We start from the raw sequence: 17380 nt of genomic DNA on the forward strand, positions 1-17380 counted from the left end.
AAACTGGTTTTCCCCAGCCTCAAGCTAACAAGATGGTGTACGACACCTATGTCCGTACAAAGCTTGATACGGTGCCATCTTTATGCTCGAGTGGAAACTATTATTGTAGGAAAATTCTACCAAAGGTAATTGCTCATCCTAGTTACCTAGGAATTCCAGGGTACATGCTCTCAGCATATCTTCAAGTGTTTGTATCATTCTTTCACTCTGACCATCAGTGTGTGGATGGTAAGCTGTACTTAAACACAACTTGGTACCCATTTCCTCTTGTAGACTTTTCCAAAACCTTGAGGTGAAACGGCTATCACGATCCGACACAATTGTTAAAGGAACACCATGAAGCCTCACAATTTCCTTCACGTAAGAATTCACAAGCTTATCCGTAGACCATTTCTCATTGGTTGCTATGAAGTGCGCACTCTTAGTGAAGTAATCGAAAACCATCCAAATCATGTCGTGATCGTTCTTTGTTCTGGGCAGTTTAGTGACAAAATCCATTGCGATGTCTTCCCATTTACCCATGGGTACAGGCAGAGGATCTAAACTCCCATATGGTTTCCGATGTTGTGCCTTAACCCTCACCCAAGTCACACACTCAGCCACATACTTTGCAACATCAATCTTCATCGTCGGCCACCAGTAGTAGGGTTTCAGGTCCCTATACATTTTAGTGCTGCCAGGATGATTCAAGTACATCGTTTTGTGAACTTCTTCCATCAAAAGATCTCGAATTCCTCCAGATTTAGGTACCCAAATCCGATCTTGGAACACCTTTATTCCATGACTGTTTATACCGAACACTAACGTTTTACCTAAACGTTCCTTCTTTCGGTCATTCTTCTTTGAAGCTTCTCCTTGAGCTTTCTTTATACTCTCCACAATTTTCGAGACAACTTCTATTCTCAATGCTCTTGGCCTCTTTCTTTCAACATTAACTTTCCGACTGAGGGCATCAGCAACAACATTAGCTTTACCGGGGTGGTAAAGTATCTCGTAGTCGTAGTCCTTGAGTAATTCTAGCCATCGTCGTTGCCTCTTATTCAATTACTTCTGATTAAAGATATATTGGAGACTCTTATGATTAGTGAAAAGTTTTCACTTTGTGCCATAGAGGTAATGCCTCCATATTTTTAGAGCAAAAACTACCACTGTCAACTCCAAATCATGAGTAGGGTAGTTCTTTTCATGCTCCTTCAACTGTCGAGACACATATGCTATCACCTTTTCTCTTTGGGTCAAAACACAACCCAACCCAACACCTAACACATCATTATAAACAATAAAATCTTCAACTCCATCGGGTAGAGAAATAACCGGTGCTTCACATAGCTTCTTCTTTAGAACCTCGAATGCTTCCTTATGCTTATCACTCCAAGCATAAGTAGCTCCTTTGTGGGTCAAAGTTGTTAATGGACTAGCTATCGAAGAAAAGCCTTGGATAAACCTTCGGTAATACCATTCTAGTCTTAAAAAGCTTCGGATCTCCGTGGGACTTTTTGGTTGTTCCCACTTCATCACAACTTCAATCTTTGTTGGATCAACCATTATCCCTTCTTGGTTGACCACGTGACCCAAGAATTGGAATTCTCGAATCCAAAAATCACATTTGGAGAACTTTGCATACAACTTCTCCTTCTTCAAGACTTCTAATACTTCTTGCAAGTGTCTGTCATGCTCCTCTTGGCTTTTCGAGTAAATCAGAATGTCATCTATGAACACTATCACAGATTTATCAAGGAATGGATTACAGACCATGTTCACTAAATCCAAGAACGTTGTCGCTGCAATGGTTAGTCCAAACGACATAACCAAGAATTCGTAGTGTCCATACCTTTTTCTGAATGCAGTCTTTTCGATATCCTGCTCTCTCACTTTTAGCTGATGATATCCTAACCTTAGATCGATCATCGAGAAATAGCTCAAACCTTGCAATTGATCAAACAGGTCATCAATCCTTGGCAACGGGTATCTATTATTTATTGTTGCCTTATTCAGCTCTCTGTAATCAATGTGCATTCTCATGCTCCCGTCTTTCTTCTTTACGAAAAAGATTGGAGCTCCCCGGAGTGATGAACAAGGTCTAATGAAACCTTTTTCCAATAACTCCTAAAGTTGCATCATCAGCTCCTTCATCTCCGTTGGTGCTAATTGATAAGGTGCTTTTGCTATTGGCGTGGTTCCTGGTAACAAGTCTATTTTGAACTCCACTTGTTTATCAAGTGGTAATCCAGGAAGATCTTCGGGAAATACTTCCGAATAATCACACACCAATGGAATACTCTGCATCACCTTCTTTTACTTCTTATCATCGATCACGAATGCTAAATATGATGTACATCCCTTGGTCAAACACTTTCTGGATTTCATTAGGGAAATGATTCCAAAATTACTCGGCGTTTGTCCCCATACACCATAAATGACTCTTTACCTGGCGGGTTTACTTTTACTATCTTCTTTCTGCACAATATTTCGGGAATTTTACTTCTCGGGATGTTCGAGGCTTCGGGTCTCGGGCATGATACTGGGGCTTCGGGATATTTCTTGCACGCAAAACGAGGTAAAAACGCGGGAGAATGAGAGAAATGAGCAATACAACTCGGTTGCACTCGACATCTATTTATAAGGGGCTGAAACCCCGAATTACACTGGGCGTAAATTAAATTACACTGGGTGTAATCTGGATGAGGTCGCTGACTCCCCCCCTTTGGATAATATCGGGTATTTATAATTAAATTTAATATTTTAATTATTTAATAAACTTAAAAAATTCATATCTTCCTCATACGAACTTCGTTTTCGACGTTCTTTATATTAACGCGTAGGTGAGACTACACTCTACAACTTTCGCTTAGACTCCGTCGGCTAATTTTGAATTTATTTTTATTAATTATTTTTAGTAGGCCGGGACAGGAAAACTCCGTTATAAATTCATAACTTCTTCATCTGATGTCCGTTTTCGCCTATCTTTTTATCGTTTCACTACCATTAACGAGATCTTCGATTCTCATTTAGATTGTTTTGGCTAAAAAGCACTCACTCTCAAATCGAGTATTCGAGCTGCATACTGCTAAGTCGAAACTTCGGAAAATCATAACTTCATCATACGAAGTCAGATTTGGGCGGTATTTTTATGCACGCTCTCGGTTTAACGAACTCTACGTCTTTCATTTAGATCACTGAGGCTAAATATCGCTCTAACATAAATTTCACTTTTTACGTCATTCAGCGTCACCGGTTCTGTCACGAAACTTCGACAGGTCATAACTTCTTCGTTATAACTCGGATTTCGGCATTTTGTATATCTCCGGAATACTTGTTTCAACCACCAAATCTTCATGCAAAGATATCGGGCTTGTCTCACATTTTAATTTTGATGCTTATTTTATTTTTAATTCATTAAATTATAATAGTTAAGAAAATAAACACATAATTCACATAATTCACATAATACTCAAATATTTCATCAGTAATACTTCAAAAAGAGTTACAAGGGTTAACCTAGACTATTACATTAATGCCTAGCCTAGAAACGCGGGCATTACCGATAACACGATGAAAGACATCAATGTTGACAGTGATCCAGTCATCTAGTGGAGTATAGATGACGACCACAGACTATACTAGACAGTCCAGTGGAACGCTAGTAGGCTCGTAACTTGTAGGTGTTTTTGAACTAGGTGCTCACTAGATATTTTTGAACTAAGTGTGTTCACTAGGTATTTTTGAACTGAATGTATTCACTAGTTATTTTTGAACTGAGTGTGTTCATTAGGTATTTTTGAACTAAGTGTGTTCACTAGTTATTTTTGAACTAAGTGCTTACCAGATGTTTTGGACTACGTGTTCACCAGTTGTAATCTATAAACCTTGGTAACGATGGATTTCGTGTCAATTCCTTAGGAGAATCCTTAGGAATGAATGAATGAGAGATAGTTGATTCTTAGGGTAGATCATTGAGAGTAAAAAAGATAATGGGGATGGGTAATTAGGTTAACTGTTTGATGATTAAACATAATAATTATATTATTGTGGGTTAAAAACCTTATGTTCTCACCAAATTTCCCAACCTGACCCACTCAATTTATTTATATCACATGTGTTGATATGAAATCACATTACACTAAGAGATTAAGGAGATATAAATCACTAGTGATAATGAATATAAGTTCTGTTTATGCTTATGTTTCTGTATTGACGATGACATCCCAGATGTTTTAAAATAAATAAAAATATTTTTCTTCGGAAATGCTTTGATAACGTATTTATCATGTTTTACTGGAAATAAATTCCGCAACATTTTTATTAAAAGATGTACTCTGATTTTTATAAAGCATAAACAAAATCGGTCTTTTCTGGCCGTGAAAATGGGGATGTCACAGTTGGTATCAAAGCATTAGTTTAAGCGAACCAAGTTCGACTATTGTTTCATTAATTGAGCATTAGTTGAGCACCTAATGCTCATCGAACTTGATACCATTTCGATAAACATTGTAGCACTGCTATAGCGTGTTGTAAAGCCCGTAAATCCGGGCTAGTCAATTTAGAGACAAAGATCATAAAAAATGAGGTGCTCAACTAATGCTCATCGCACTTGATACCGTTTCGGCAAACATTGTAGCACTGCTATAACGCGCTGTAAAGCCCGTAAATCCGAGCTAGTCAATTTAGAGACAAAGAACATCAAAAATGAGTTTTTGATGGAAGATTACTTATAAGGAATAATCTTAACCAGGTGTTAGAATATGTTACAAGAGTTCCGTACATATAAAGAACGACGGAATTCGAGTTATAACAAAGAAGTTATGACCCGTCGAAGTTTTACGGCAAAACCGACACGACATTGGGAATCGTAAAAATGTGAATTTACGATAAAATACTTTCTAGCATTAGCGATCTAGACAAAAGTCATAATATATGTTAAACTGAGAGCGTGCATAAAAAGAACGTCCAATTCTGACTTCGTATGAGGAAGTTACGATTTTTCTAAGATTTAGCATAACAGTGCACAACCCGGAAATTTGAATTTTAGATTGGTCGATTTTTAGCCAAAATAATCTAAACAAGAAATAAAGATATCGTTAATAGTAGTTAAACGATAAAAAGACAGTCGAAAACGGAGCTCGTATGCGAAAGATATGGACGAAGCTTAGTCTCTACTCTTCGAGCACGGCGAATTCGATACAGTTTTGTAAATCCGAGATAAATGAGAATTAGCTAACGGTGTCTAAATGAAAGTTGTAGTAGTTATAAATACCAACACGTGGATATAAAGAACGTAGAAAACGGAGTTTGTATGCGGAAAATACGAATGAAGCTTAGGGACTACTCTATGATAAAATCTCTATAAATAAATGATGAATCCTTCATATTTTCTTCACACCATAATCTCTCTTTCTCTCTCTAACTTCTCTCTAGCCTACCTAAACCCCTCCCAAGTCTAGGGAACCTCCCTAGCATGAGAAGGAAGCCTCGGAGTGCCCGAAAGCTCCAAGAAGAAAAGCTTTCGACTCGGAAATGCTGCTCTAACGAAGACCGATTTTTAATAAAAATCCGCTGTTTTGTCGAAGGAAATTTTTTTAAGAGTAACGAAGCGCTGTCTGAGTTTGGAATCACCACCTCAACAGGTGAGTGCATATTCCCTTTCATCTTACACATAGATATGAAGTATTTTAATATAAATTACATGCTATGTGTGCATTTGTCTGAATACTTGTTGTCTATGTTGGGTGAAAGATTTTTATATACATTTTAAATGATTTAAACTGTATATGTATTTTATATATACAAAATGTGTTGGGTAAAACATGGGTAGATGAAATAGTTGTTGTGTGATAACACGATGAAAGACATCAATGTTGACAGTGATCCATTCATCTAGTAGGGTATAGATGACGACCACGGACTATACTAGACAGTCCAGTGGAACGCTAGCAGGATCGTAACCTGTAGGTGTTTTTGAAATAGGTGCTCACTAGATATTTTTGAACTAAGTGTGTTCACTATGTATTTTTGAACTGAGTGTGTTCACTAGGTATTTTGAACTGAGTGTGTTCACTAGGTATTTTTGAACCGAATGTGTTCATTAGTTATTTTTGAACTAAGTGTTTACCAGATGTTTTGGACTGCGTGTTCACTAGTTGTAATCTATAAACCTTGGTAACGATGGACTTCGTGCCAATTCCTTAGGATAATCCTTAGGAATGAATGAATGAGAAATAACTGATTCTTAGGATAGATCCTTAAGAGTAAAAAAGATAATGAGGATGAGTAATTGAGTTAACTTGTTTGATGATTAAACATAATAATTATATTATTGTGGATTGAAAACCTTATGTACTCACTAGGTTTTCCAACCTGACCCACTCAGTTTATTTATATCACATGTTTTGATATGAAGTCACCAACACCATTATTACTATCGTCGTCGTCACCACCACTACCACCACCCATCACCACTACCATCTTCGCCACCACCACGGTCACTGCCACAGCCACCACCGCCGCCACCACCACTACCATCACCCAACACCACTACCACCGTTGCCGCCACAACCACCACTACCGCCGCCACTATTGAGATTTTATTATTTTATAATTTATATAATGTATCTTTATATATAGGTTAGAGAATAAAGTAAAATTATTTAAAATAGAAAGATGGTAATTCTGGCATTTTACATGGATTCCAATTTTATTTCACACGAACCAAATAGAATCTAAAATTAATTCTAATTTTATTTAATGTAAACCAAACAGAAGAAAAGAAAGGTCCAGAGTCCATCATGGTAAGGGAGAAATTAATATTGAGAGCCTCCATGCTCTAAACATGTCCTTACTCGTGAAGTAGTGGTGGAGGTTTAGAATGGTGAAAGATGGGCTTTGGAGAAAACAAATTACTGCCTTTCACAGGGAAGATAGGAGTCTCGATAGAGCACGTTCCAGGGCTGCTAGTTATGGGGTTTGGGGTCATATTGGTCAAGTTCACCATTTCACTCAACAACACGGTATGGATTTGGATACTATTTTCATGCAATGTTTGGATAAATGGTTGTGGAGTCTAGAAAATGACGGTATCTTCTTGGTTTCCTCTCTTAGAAAGAACATTGATGATCAATATCTTGAGCAAAATTTTATTCAAACGATGTGGAACAAAATTGCACCCGGTAAGGTTAACCCATTGATATGGAGAGCACGACTCCTTCGTTTACCAACTTGCACAATCTTACATCGAAGGGGGATCATACTACCATCCGTTTTTTGCCCATTTTGACACATCAGCCCTTAACTAATGCACACATTTTCCTTGACTACAACACGGTTAAAGAAGTTAGAGCCTTACTTCACATTTTCCTTGAATGGTAGAAAGCCTCTAACAAAAGGCTCACAATTGTGGTTGAAGTCGTTCTCATGAAGTTACTGTGGATGATAGAATTTTATAGTAATAATTTGGTTTTTAACTCCAAGATCAAGTCTAGTCCGGCTTTAGTTATTTATGCTTTTAATTGGCTTAAAATTACATCACATAACGTTAGACATATGAGTGAGGGAAAAAGTAAGGGAAGCTTTCCCTCTCAGCTAAACACCATTCTTTGAGTGAGGGAAAGGTGATGAGGGAGCCCATTCCCTCACTCTCTCCTATTCCTATTGACAAACTTTTTTTTAATCTTTTTTAATATTTATTAAGTTATATACCTACTAAAAATTATAAAAAAAAATATCAAAACTTATTGTTTTTAATTCCTTACAAATGAATATAATATTTATAGGAAATATATTTTAAAAAATAATAATAAAAAAATAGTGAGAGAAACTTCCTACCATTCATTGGATTTTAGGTGAGGGAAAAGATAGTCAGAGAAATGGTGGTGTAACCTACAAAAAGTGAAGAAAACTCGTCACTCGTACCCTCCGGTCTAAAGGTATTTCTTTATGCTCGGAAATTGGGTTCTCGAACCTCATTGGAATATATCATAAACTTATACTTCTAGCCTCTAGCTAGCTTTTCTAATAATATTTTTTGTCATTAAAAAAAAGTAATACACTAACTATTAAAAAAGATGTAAATATATAAAAACCTTTACAAACATTTAACAATATCACTTCTCTTGAAATATTATTTTCGTTATGTTGTCTATTAGTTATAAAATGAGTAATTTATCAAATGCTAACAAATTAATTTCTAATTATGATATTTTTTTTAACAATGAAAGCTTGTTCAACCAATATACTATACAACTCATTTAAATACAATTAATTATGTAATCACTGTTAATCAATATCATTGAATTTTTTGTTATGTCCAACATCACAGCTGTACTGTATGTACGCCGACATGAAGACAAAGGGGTAAAAGAAAATCAAAAGATAAAAATCAAAAAATAAAAAAAAACAAACATTTGTTGACCTAAAAGCTCAACGCAAGTGGTGTGAAACGCAAGTGGTGTGAAGTGTGAACCGGTGAATGCACATTTCGATATCACAAGGATTTTTTGCTTTCTCTAAAACTTAGATAAAGTCGATTTTTTTTCTTTCTCTAAAACGATGGGTCGATTATTCACACTTCAAATATATTATTTTTATAATATCAGAAAACTCAAAAATCAATATATCGTCTAATATTTTCTAAAATGTATTGTATCTAAACTATCTACGCATGCATATGCAGCATATCACACCATCCACATAAATTGATAAATTAAGCATTTTTTGGCCACGAATGCTCATCTTTGGAATTGGACTTCGAGTTTTCTTATCAAGAAAACATAATAGTAGATAAATCTACACAAGAAATGTTAGATTTTTCATTTTCAGATCTCACGGCTTGGTATGCTCATCTTTGGAATTGGACTTGGAGTTTTCTTCGAGAATGCTATCCTTTGACATTCTTGCGTCGATCTAATCATGGCAAATATTGATAAAGTAAATCGTAATATTCTCAGAAGAAATAAGATGACACTCATGTACGAAATTATAAAAAGAATTGAGTAAGTTAGCTAGTTTCCTACTTTCCTTGTTCCACATAGGTGGTGGGGACATCGGGTAATATAAGGGGGCTAGGTACGGGCAACGCGAATTCGCGTTAATCCAATGTGGAGGTGTAAAAACGCCAGTATAACGTGCCGAACACCGCGCCCGGCGTGCGTTATTATGCGTTACGTTATAATACGTTATTGTGGTAACGCTCGACAACGGGAAGAATTCGAAGCAAAAATGATCCAACGTCTATATTTTTAATTTTTCAACTGTTGTAAAACGGTCAAAATGTAAAAAATAAAAAAAATTAATACAATTTCAATCTTTTTTCAACTATATATATATATATATATATATATATATATATATATATATATATATATATATATATATATATATATATATATAACCTTTATATTTTACAAACCTTTTATTACTCTCAAATCTTCAAAGAAAAATTATTTTCCCTACTATGGATCAAAACCTCAACACTCCTCCAAACAAAAACACACCTCCTCCTCTTGGTTTTGCACAATACGAAATGTACACTAACATTGTCAACATACAAGACAACTTTTTCAATCCTGCCTCACCCCCACCACATTTCACTACAAACCTTCCACAAAACATTTTCAACTCATTTGCTACAATGCAACAAAATACCACACAACCACAGCCCACCCAACAAACTGTATCCGAGCCCAAAAAGGTAAAGGACGAATGAAAGGGAAAACGGTTGCGGTGGAGCAATCGGAATACAAACCTCCTATATGGTGGACCGCGGACGAGGAATACGCGTTGGCGGAGGCTTGGTGGAGGTCATCAAAAAATCTAATGTAAGGAAACGATATGCAAAGAGTTGCTTTTTGGAAAGCCGTGATTGTGAAATTTCGTGCCATTTTGAATAAAGATGAAAACTACCGCAATCACGACATGTTGAGTAGCAAGTGGACTCAAATAAGCAAGAAGTGCACCAAGTTCAATTCCATCTACAACAAACTTTCGTCGCACAAGCGAAGTGGTGCGACCGATTTTGACGTTTATAGAGCGGCAATGGAGCAATACCATGTCGAGACCGGTCACGTTTTTTGGTAAGAAAAAACTTGGGAGATTGTGAAGGAAGACACAAAGTGGAATAAAACGGACATATTTACGGAACAACAATCGAAGAGGTCGCGTGACTCGGGTTCGATCGATGTTTCGGATGCACGGACGAACATCGACCACAATGCGGACACGGATGAGATACCGGACGACTTGAATGACCTTAAAGAGATCTCCCCGCTTCGACAACCAATAAGCTGCGACAAAGTGAGGCGTGCTCAACGGCACACGGATGAAGCCGAAAGTAGACGACGAGAGCAAGCCGAAATGAAACAAAAATATGACGAACACAACAAAATCGCGCGTAAAAGATATGAGTTACAATGAGATCATTTTGAGTTCCTAGGTCGGGAGGCCGAGGACGATCGTATTGCGAAGATTTGTCAAATTTTCAAACTAGAGAGTATAATTTACCACCGAAGCGGCTGGAGACACTCCGAAAAATTAAGGCGAAGATTGAGCAGAAATATTTAGACAAAGATTAATGTTTTTTTTTCGTTGTAATGTTTTTTTTTCGTTGGAATGTCGTCTTATGTTTTTTCGTTGTAATGTAGTTTTTAATTAGTATTTATTTTAATTATGTGTTATTTAATTTATATGTTTTTTTAAAATTATTATGACATAAATTAAAAAAATAAAACAAAATAGAAAAATAGGAATTACAAACATAAAAAAAAAATAGAAAATAAGTGGTGTTATTACATGTTATTTGGTGTTGTCCATTTCTACCTTTGGTATTATAACACCAATTTATGACTAGGATGATGATGTAACACCTTTTGGATGTGATAGCATGTAATAACATGTTGTCCACACCCACCAGCCTAAAGCTTTCATTGTCCTTAATTATCCTTCAAACTTCAAAGAGTTTAGTGGATTAGGAAAAAATAAAACCCATTTTTGTGCAAGACTCGATGTATGTGATTTAGGCGCACCTCGCATTTTGTACGTTGCTTCGGGTTGGACCAATGTAGTCAAAACTGACCACGTGGGTTTAATTTGTGGATAAGGTTCAAACTTAAGAAACTTCTGTAACTCTCTAGAAAATCGTGCCCCATTATAGGCTCCACCTGGCCAAAGCATGTGACAATGATAAGCTATGAAAGGGTTGTGGTCATCGATCCTCGTTTTTTTAGGGTCCTATGGTTTCTGTTAGTATAAATACAATCTCCTTGGAACCATATTCTACACACTCAAATTAAAGATCTCTCCTTTCTTCTATCTCTATAATTTTAGCAAGTAGACGATTTCATATTTACAATTCTTCCATGTTTTCGAGTATTTAGCTTGTGTTTATGGGTCTAAAATTGATAAACCATTTGCTTACAACTAAAGCAAGAACAAAAAATAAGAAAAAAAGGGACAAGAGAAATTTACTACTTAAATCTTAAGCTCTTATTAAAAACAGTAAAATCATTACATCTATTTATACTAAACTAAGTAGAAACCTAATCCAACACTAATATAATCCTTGTGTAATACGAATATTGGAACTAAACATAACCAAATAACAAAATAAGGAAACATTCCTAAATTACCCTTATTGCTAAAATTCTGAATGTTCTTAACATTTTCACCCTAATTCAGAATGTATTACTTCCTTCAATCCCAACAACCCCCTCATCACCTTATTTTCGAACCATCTCGATTCTCGACCTTTCTCGGACACACGACCTGCACCTCGATCACATCCAAAGTCTTATCTCAACCTTTTTTGATTGTTCACAACACCTGTAACATGTAACATGATATCCCGTTGGAGATCTTCATTACTATCTAAATTTTTCTCGAATCCATGACCTCTTCCTCGGATATATCCACATCCACCTGATTTGAACTTCCACCACCATAATGTTCACACTGTGTTTTTTTTCCGTTCCCTCTTGTCTTGACAACCATACCTTTTTTCGATCAATCATATTCCGATAGATTCTTCCATTGATCAAGAAAACAATGCCACATCCACCTTTACCGTCTTCTATCACCCGCAACACGAACCAAACTCAAAGTCGCTTGCTTTGATTTCATTTGGTTCGTCTTTTCCGTGCATTCGGTAAATTAATATCTCTTTATCACATGAAGAAGTCAATCATGGAACCTTATTTCAACACTTCAACCTATGATCATAACATCACAACACCTTCAATACACAACCCGATTCTATGTTGTGTCTGCCCTGCATTAAAGGGCTACACTTTTTCTTGAAACTAACTCTCAAATTAGTCTTCTACGTCTTCACGATCCTTAGACTCTGATACCAAATGTTGTATTTAAAGTTGATAAACCCTTTGCTTACAACAAAAGAAAAAACAAAATAAGAAAAGAAAGGGAACAAGAGAAATTTACTACTTAAATCTTAAGCTCTTATTAAAAACAAGAAAACCATTACATTTATTTATACTAAACTAAATACAAACCAAATCCAACACTAATAGAATCTTTGTGTAATACGACTAATGGAAGTAAAAAAACCAAATAATAAAATAAGAAAACTTTCCTAATTTATGATTAATTTGGGGGTTTTGCGTTAAAGCTGACAACAATAGAGTGTCGTAAAAACCTTAAAGGACATGAAGCTTTACATGTACTTATCACTAGTCAAGAATCAACGTTGGATTTACGATATTGTTTTGTTTTTTAGTTTGTCCAATATCGGGAAAAACTCCTTCTACCCTTCCTATAATCTGTTTGATCGCAAATGATCAATCTGATTGTTGCTTCGAAACTTGGTAATAATTAAACTAATCTGGTTTATTATCTACGACAGTCCGACATTTAATTATTCAACATTACTTTGTTAGACTCACTACTAGACAACATACCTTTAATGACACACTTTTTACGACATGCGCTGATTAATGATACGCAAAAGGACGTGCCCTTAAAATAATGTCATCTCTCCAAAAAAATTTAAGGATTTACGCCACGCATTATTGCGTGCCCTGAATTTAGTGTCTCAAGAAAAAAAATTAAAAACACGGAGGGCGTTTTATCTTAAACGTGCGTCGTCTGTACCTGTCGCTTTATAATTTTAATGAAACGCGCTTTTAGTAGACAAGGGGGAAACGAAATCACGAAAATTTTGAAAACCCGCCTTGTTTTTTCTATCTTCTATCTATCTTTCATCCTTGCAATCCACTCTCCCCTCTCTGATACTCTCTCCTCTAGATCTCTCTTCTATCTATCTTTCATCCTTGTTTTTTCTATCTTCTATCTATCTTTCAATATTTCTCCATTTCGTATTTTTGGAGCTCAGCACCAGCCAGGCACCAGCCAAGCACTAGCCATACAGAGGTCAACGGTGGCAAATATTCTCTTTTATCCACCATTTTCTCCCTCTCAAACGTCTTTATTTCCGTAATTGTTATCGTAAATGTGAAAATCTCTAACTTATAGCTTTAATTTAAACTTTAAGTTGTTCTAGGGTTATATTGAACCATAGTAAGAACGCGTACTGGATATCGGATACCATTTCATACCGAATGCTTGGGAACACATCTTGGATGATCCAACGCTTTTAAAATTGAACCAACCTTACCTTTATTCGTGTATCTGGAACATAGGAATGATGATTTTGATTGCCGATTAAAGTTTGGGAACACCGATGATTTAGATCGCCCCATTAAAGACTCTCTTTATGATTGATTTTTCTTACCCACCGACTCTCATCCATTCCCGTGATCCTCATATTTCCTGTTTCACCCTATCTGTCAGCGGGTATGTAAAGGTTACAATAGCCCTAAACTCGACTTTTCTCATTGTTTATGGAAAAATATCGAATCACCATAAAAAATTATAGAATGTCTGAAGTCTTGTTGTTATATTTTTTTTTTGCACACCTTGAATTGTTTCATCGACACTCTTTTTTTGCACCACTTCCAGGAAAACGATGCATCCAATCGACATGACCCGATCTTAAATCGACACGACCCGATCTTATATACATACCATATTCTTTCCATTCAAGATTGGTCCGGTTCAATTGTACTTTCCCTCTTTCTCTCACATGTAACGTGATTGATCTATTTTTTTTTATTGATTTTGTTTTTGTTCTTCATCATTTTCTTCCTTTATGAAATTAGGGCTTTTGATAGCTAACGTGATTGATCTTTTTATATTATTGATTTTGTGTAACAATACTCTTTTTTGATTCTTACATGAATCAGGGTTTAACAATCAAACTCTACAACTATATAGAGGTTGGTTAATAACTATTTTCTCACTGTCACAATCACGGGTCTTTTCTAACTATTAATTTGAACTTTTCAAGGTATTACAAAGAATGATCCAAGGAGGAGAATATATTGTTGGGAATGAGCTATCTGTTTCAAGTTATACTCCAAATGGAAGTCTTCAATACTTAGACTCATGTTTGTTCAAAATATATTGTTGGATTATTAGTTTTGTTTCCAATTCATTCTTTTATGACTTCCATTATATTTTCCTTTGAAATTCAAATTGGTTTCTGATGGGCTGATTTTCCATCGCTTCACTCAATTTTGACTATTTGGTTTTCGTTTTATTCAATGTTTGATGATTGTATTTTCATTTACTTTACGTAATAGTGTTTAATTTCATTAGATTAGTTGCTTTTATGTTGGAAATGATTACACAATGAGAGATGTTGATAAATGTGTGTGATAATGCCTAATAGGTGTATGATGAAATGCCAAGGAGAAGATGTCCTGGAAGACAGGCTAAGTATTGTCTTTGCTTGAGGATGAAAGTATATACAATGAAGTGTACATGAAGCCGATTAAGGACATGTCTGTGACTTTGTTGTCTTCCACTAACCACATCATCAATCCAGTTTGCAGATGGGTCGATGTTCAACCCACACGCTCTTGGATGTGATGGGGTGATAGAGCCACTTAGTATTCTTGAGCTAGGACCAGGGCTAGTCATCCTAGGACTAGGTATAGGTGAGCATTCAGAGTTGCATCGACTATGATTCCTGGATAACTAAGTAGACATGTCTCAACCAACCGAGTAATGAATTGAGTTGTTACCCGACCTGGGACTAGAGCACTGACCCGACCCAAGAAAACCGGCATCGACATAGAGCCTTCCAACCCATAAACTAGAGGTCAGAGTCGGGTCAGGCCGAAATACTCTCATTGTGAATGAGTGGGTAGAGATGACAAGGAATACACTTAGGAAAGAACGAAACTGAATCAAGCCAAAAAGAACCTTCTCACATCTCCTACTCTAAGGTATTCTTTCCTTGCCTTGGTTTTTGACCTAAGTTAGTGATATATCCTCGTGTTTTTCTTTGGACTTGGGGTTGATGATAAACAACTTGATGAAGAATTCTAGGAAGAATTGTTTATTGAACAATTTGAAATCCCAATCTATTTATATTTTCTTATTTGAGTTTTTATTTTGAAACACAATTATTTTGAAAAAAAAATACTAATTGATAAGTTAATGGTTACAGATCGTGCATTATCTAGCTCATTCTGGAGGTAGATGGAAACACTGTTTGGGTTTGTATAAGACGTGGACATGTCGTATTTAAAGCAACAGGTAATTAACAATTATTCATTTATGTGTGAGCATACCCGTTTTATCTCATGTAATAGGGCACATAACAAATTTTTATTTTTTCTATAATTATAGGGAAGTATTCGGGCTACTTTTATAGATAGTGTCAGTGCACTTTCTAATGGAACAAAACCCTGAACATTTTGCAAGTCCAAGGGAGATTCTTATTGAGATTAAGAGTATTGGAATTTATCTAGAGCTAGTGGTTATTAGATGAAGTCAACAAAGTCTACATTGGTTAGTTTACTAATATAAAATAAATTCCCTTTTAATGAATTTATATCAGCATAAAGTATTTATTTAATGTGCTTAATGAAATATGAGTGATTTTATATATCTAGGTCTGGTGTATGCTTTTGTTTGGGTGTCCGGATAATAAATCGGATGTCATAGTGGCATCTTTTGACTACAGGTGACTTGAGACTGATCAAATTCATATTCTCAAGACTTGAGATTAAAACAGAGATAATTTGGTTTGCATGTAGGAACGTTCCAAGTTATTGGCTTCTGAGGTTATTGTTTATATAAATGTTGTATTGGATTTTACTACAAGCAAAGTAAAGGGTTTGAAATTTTATTTTCATAAAACATTGGTTCAAGAGAAGAATATCTAGCCTGGAGAAGGATTTCCAAGGTCTGCATACAATTCACTGTTGAAGCTCTACAAGAAGGTATTTACTTGAAAGGATTTTTTAATTTAAGAAATTTTCAATTATTGAGTTATTGTCAATGCAAATTTGGCTCATTCTGTTTTGTTATTGGTTAGAGAAAGAGGTGTTGCAATCTATGCTTCAAAAAGCTCCTAATTACCAATCTAGTGGATATTAAAAAACCTCTAACTAATAGAAAGAAAGCATCAACTTCTCAGATGATCTCGGTATGTGATTAAGTTGATTTATAAAAAATTCTTATTACTTGTCATAGGAAGTTAACTATATTCAGTAGTTAGAACTAATAATGTTGTTGATTGATGGAGTAGACGAGAGATGAAGAAGATACTACAACAGTTGTTGGCTTCTCAAAGTATGAGTATGGTAAGTGATACCAATAATAATAATATCCCACCAAGAAATCCCACTCCTCCTACCAAGTCTATTTGATTTGGAAGAATTATGTACTATTCAAAACTTCTGAGTATGCTCGCCTAGATAAACTTCCTCTCATCCGTCCAGTTGGCCTCCAATTAGCATCCAATGAACTCCCTAGATCTGTACTGAGGGTGGTTAGGGATTATTATGTATACTCCAAGGGGGTGAAATGAAATTTGAAAAATGAAACTCATAATCATACATACCTCTTTGATGTCATATACATACCTCTTTTATTTTAGGCTTTATTTGTTTATAATACATACAACATACGATTTATGTTTTATTTATGGGTGCAGTTTGCTTCTGGTGAAACCATTAGGAAATGCTTGAGCTCTGTATGTTTTCTTGGAACCTAACTTTTATCATTTCCATTATTTAACAAGAAAATGACACCCCGGATGTAATGGTTACTAGACTATTTGCATTTGCAAAGAAAGACACTTCTCAATATGGCGATTATGGAGCTTTCGCTAACTGCTTGCAACAGTTGCCACCAGAAGGACAAATTCAGGTATTCACCTTATTTCATTTATTCACATAATATTAAAAAAACATCTTTTTTTATTGATTTCTCTTTATTTTCTTAGGCAACTACTGCTGAAGTCCAAACTCTGCTAGTTTATAGGGGATCGACTTAGTTCTTGCAGCATAACTTGGTGATCAGGTTT

This window comes from Lactuca saligna, chromosome 8 (assembly GCF_052625555.1).
Source record: "Lactuca saligna cultivar CGN05327 chromosome 8, ASM5262555v1, whole genome shotgun sequence".
In the NCBI taxonomy this organism is placed as follows: Eukaryota; Viridiplantae; Streptophyta; class Magnoliopsida; order Asterales; family Asteraceae; genus Lactuca; species Lactuca saligna.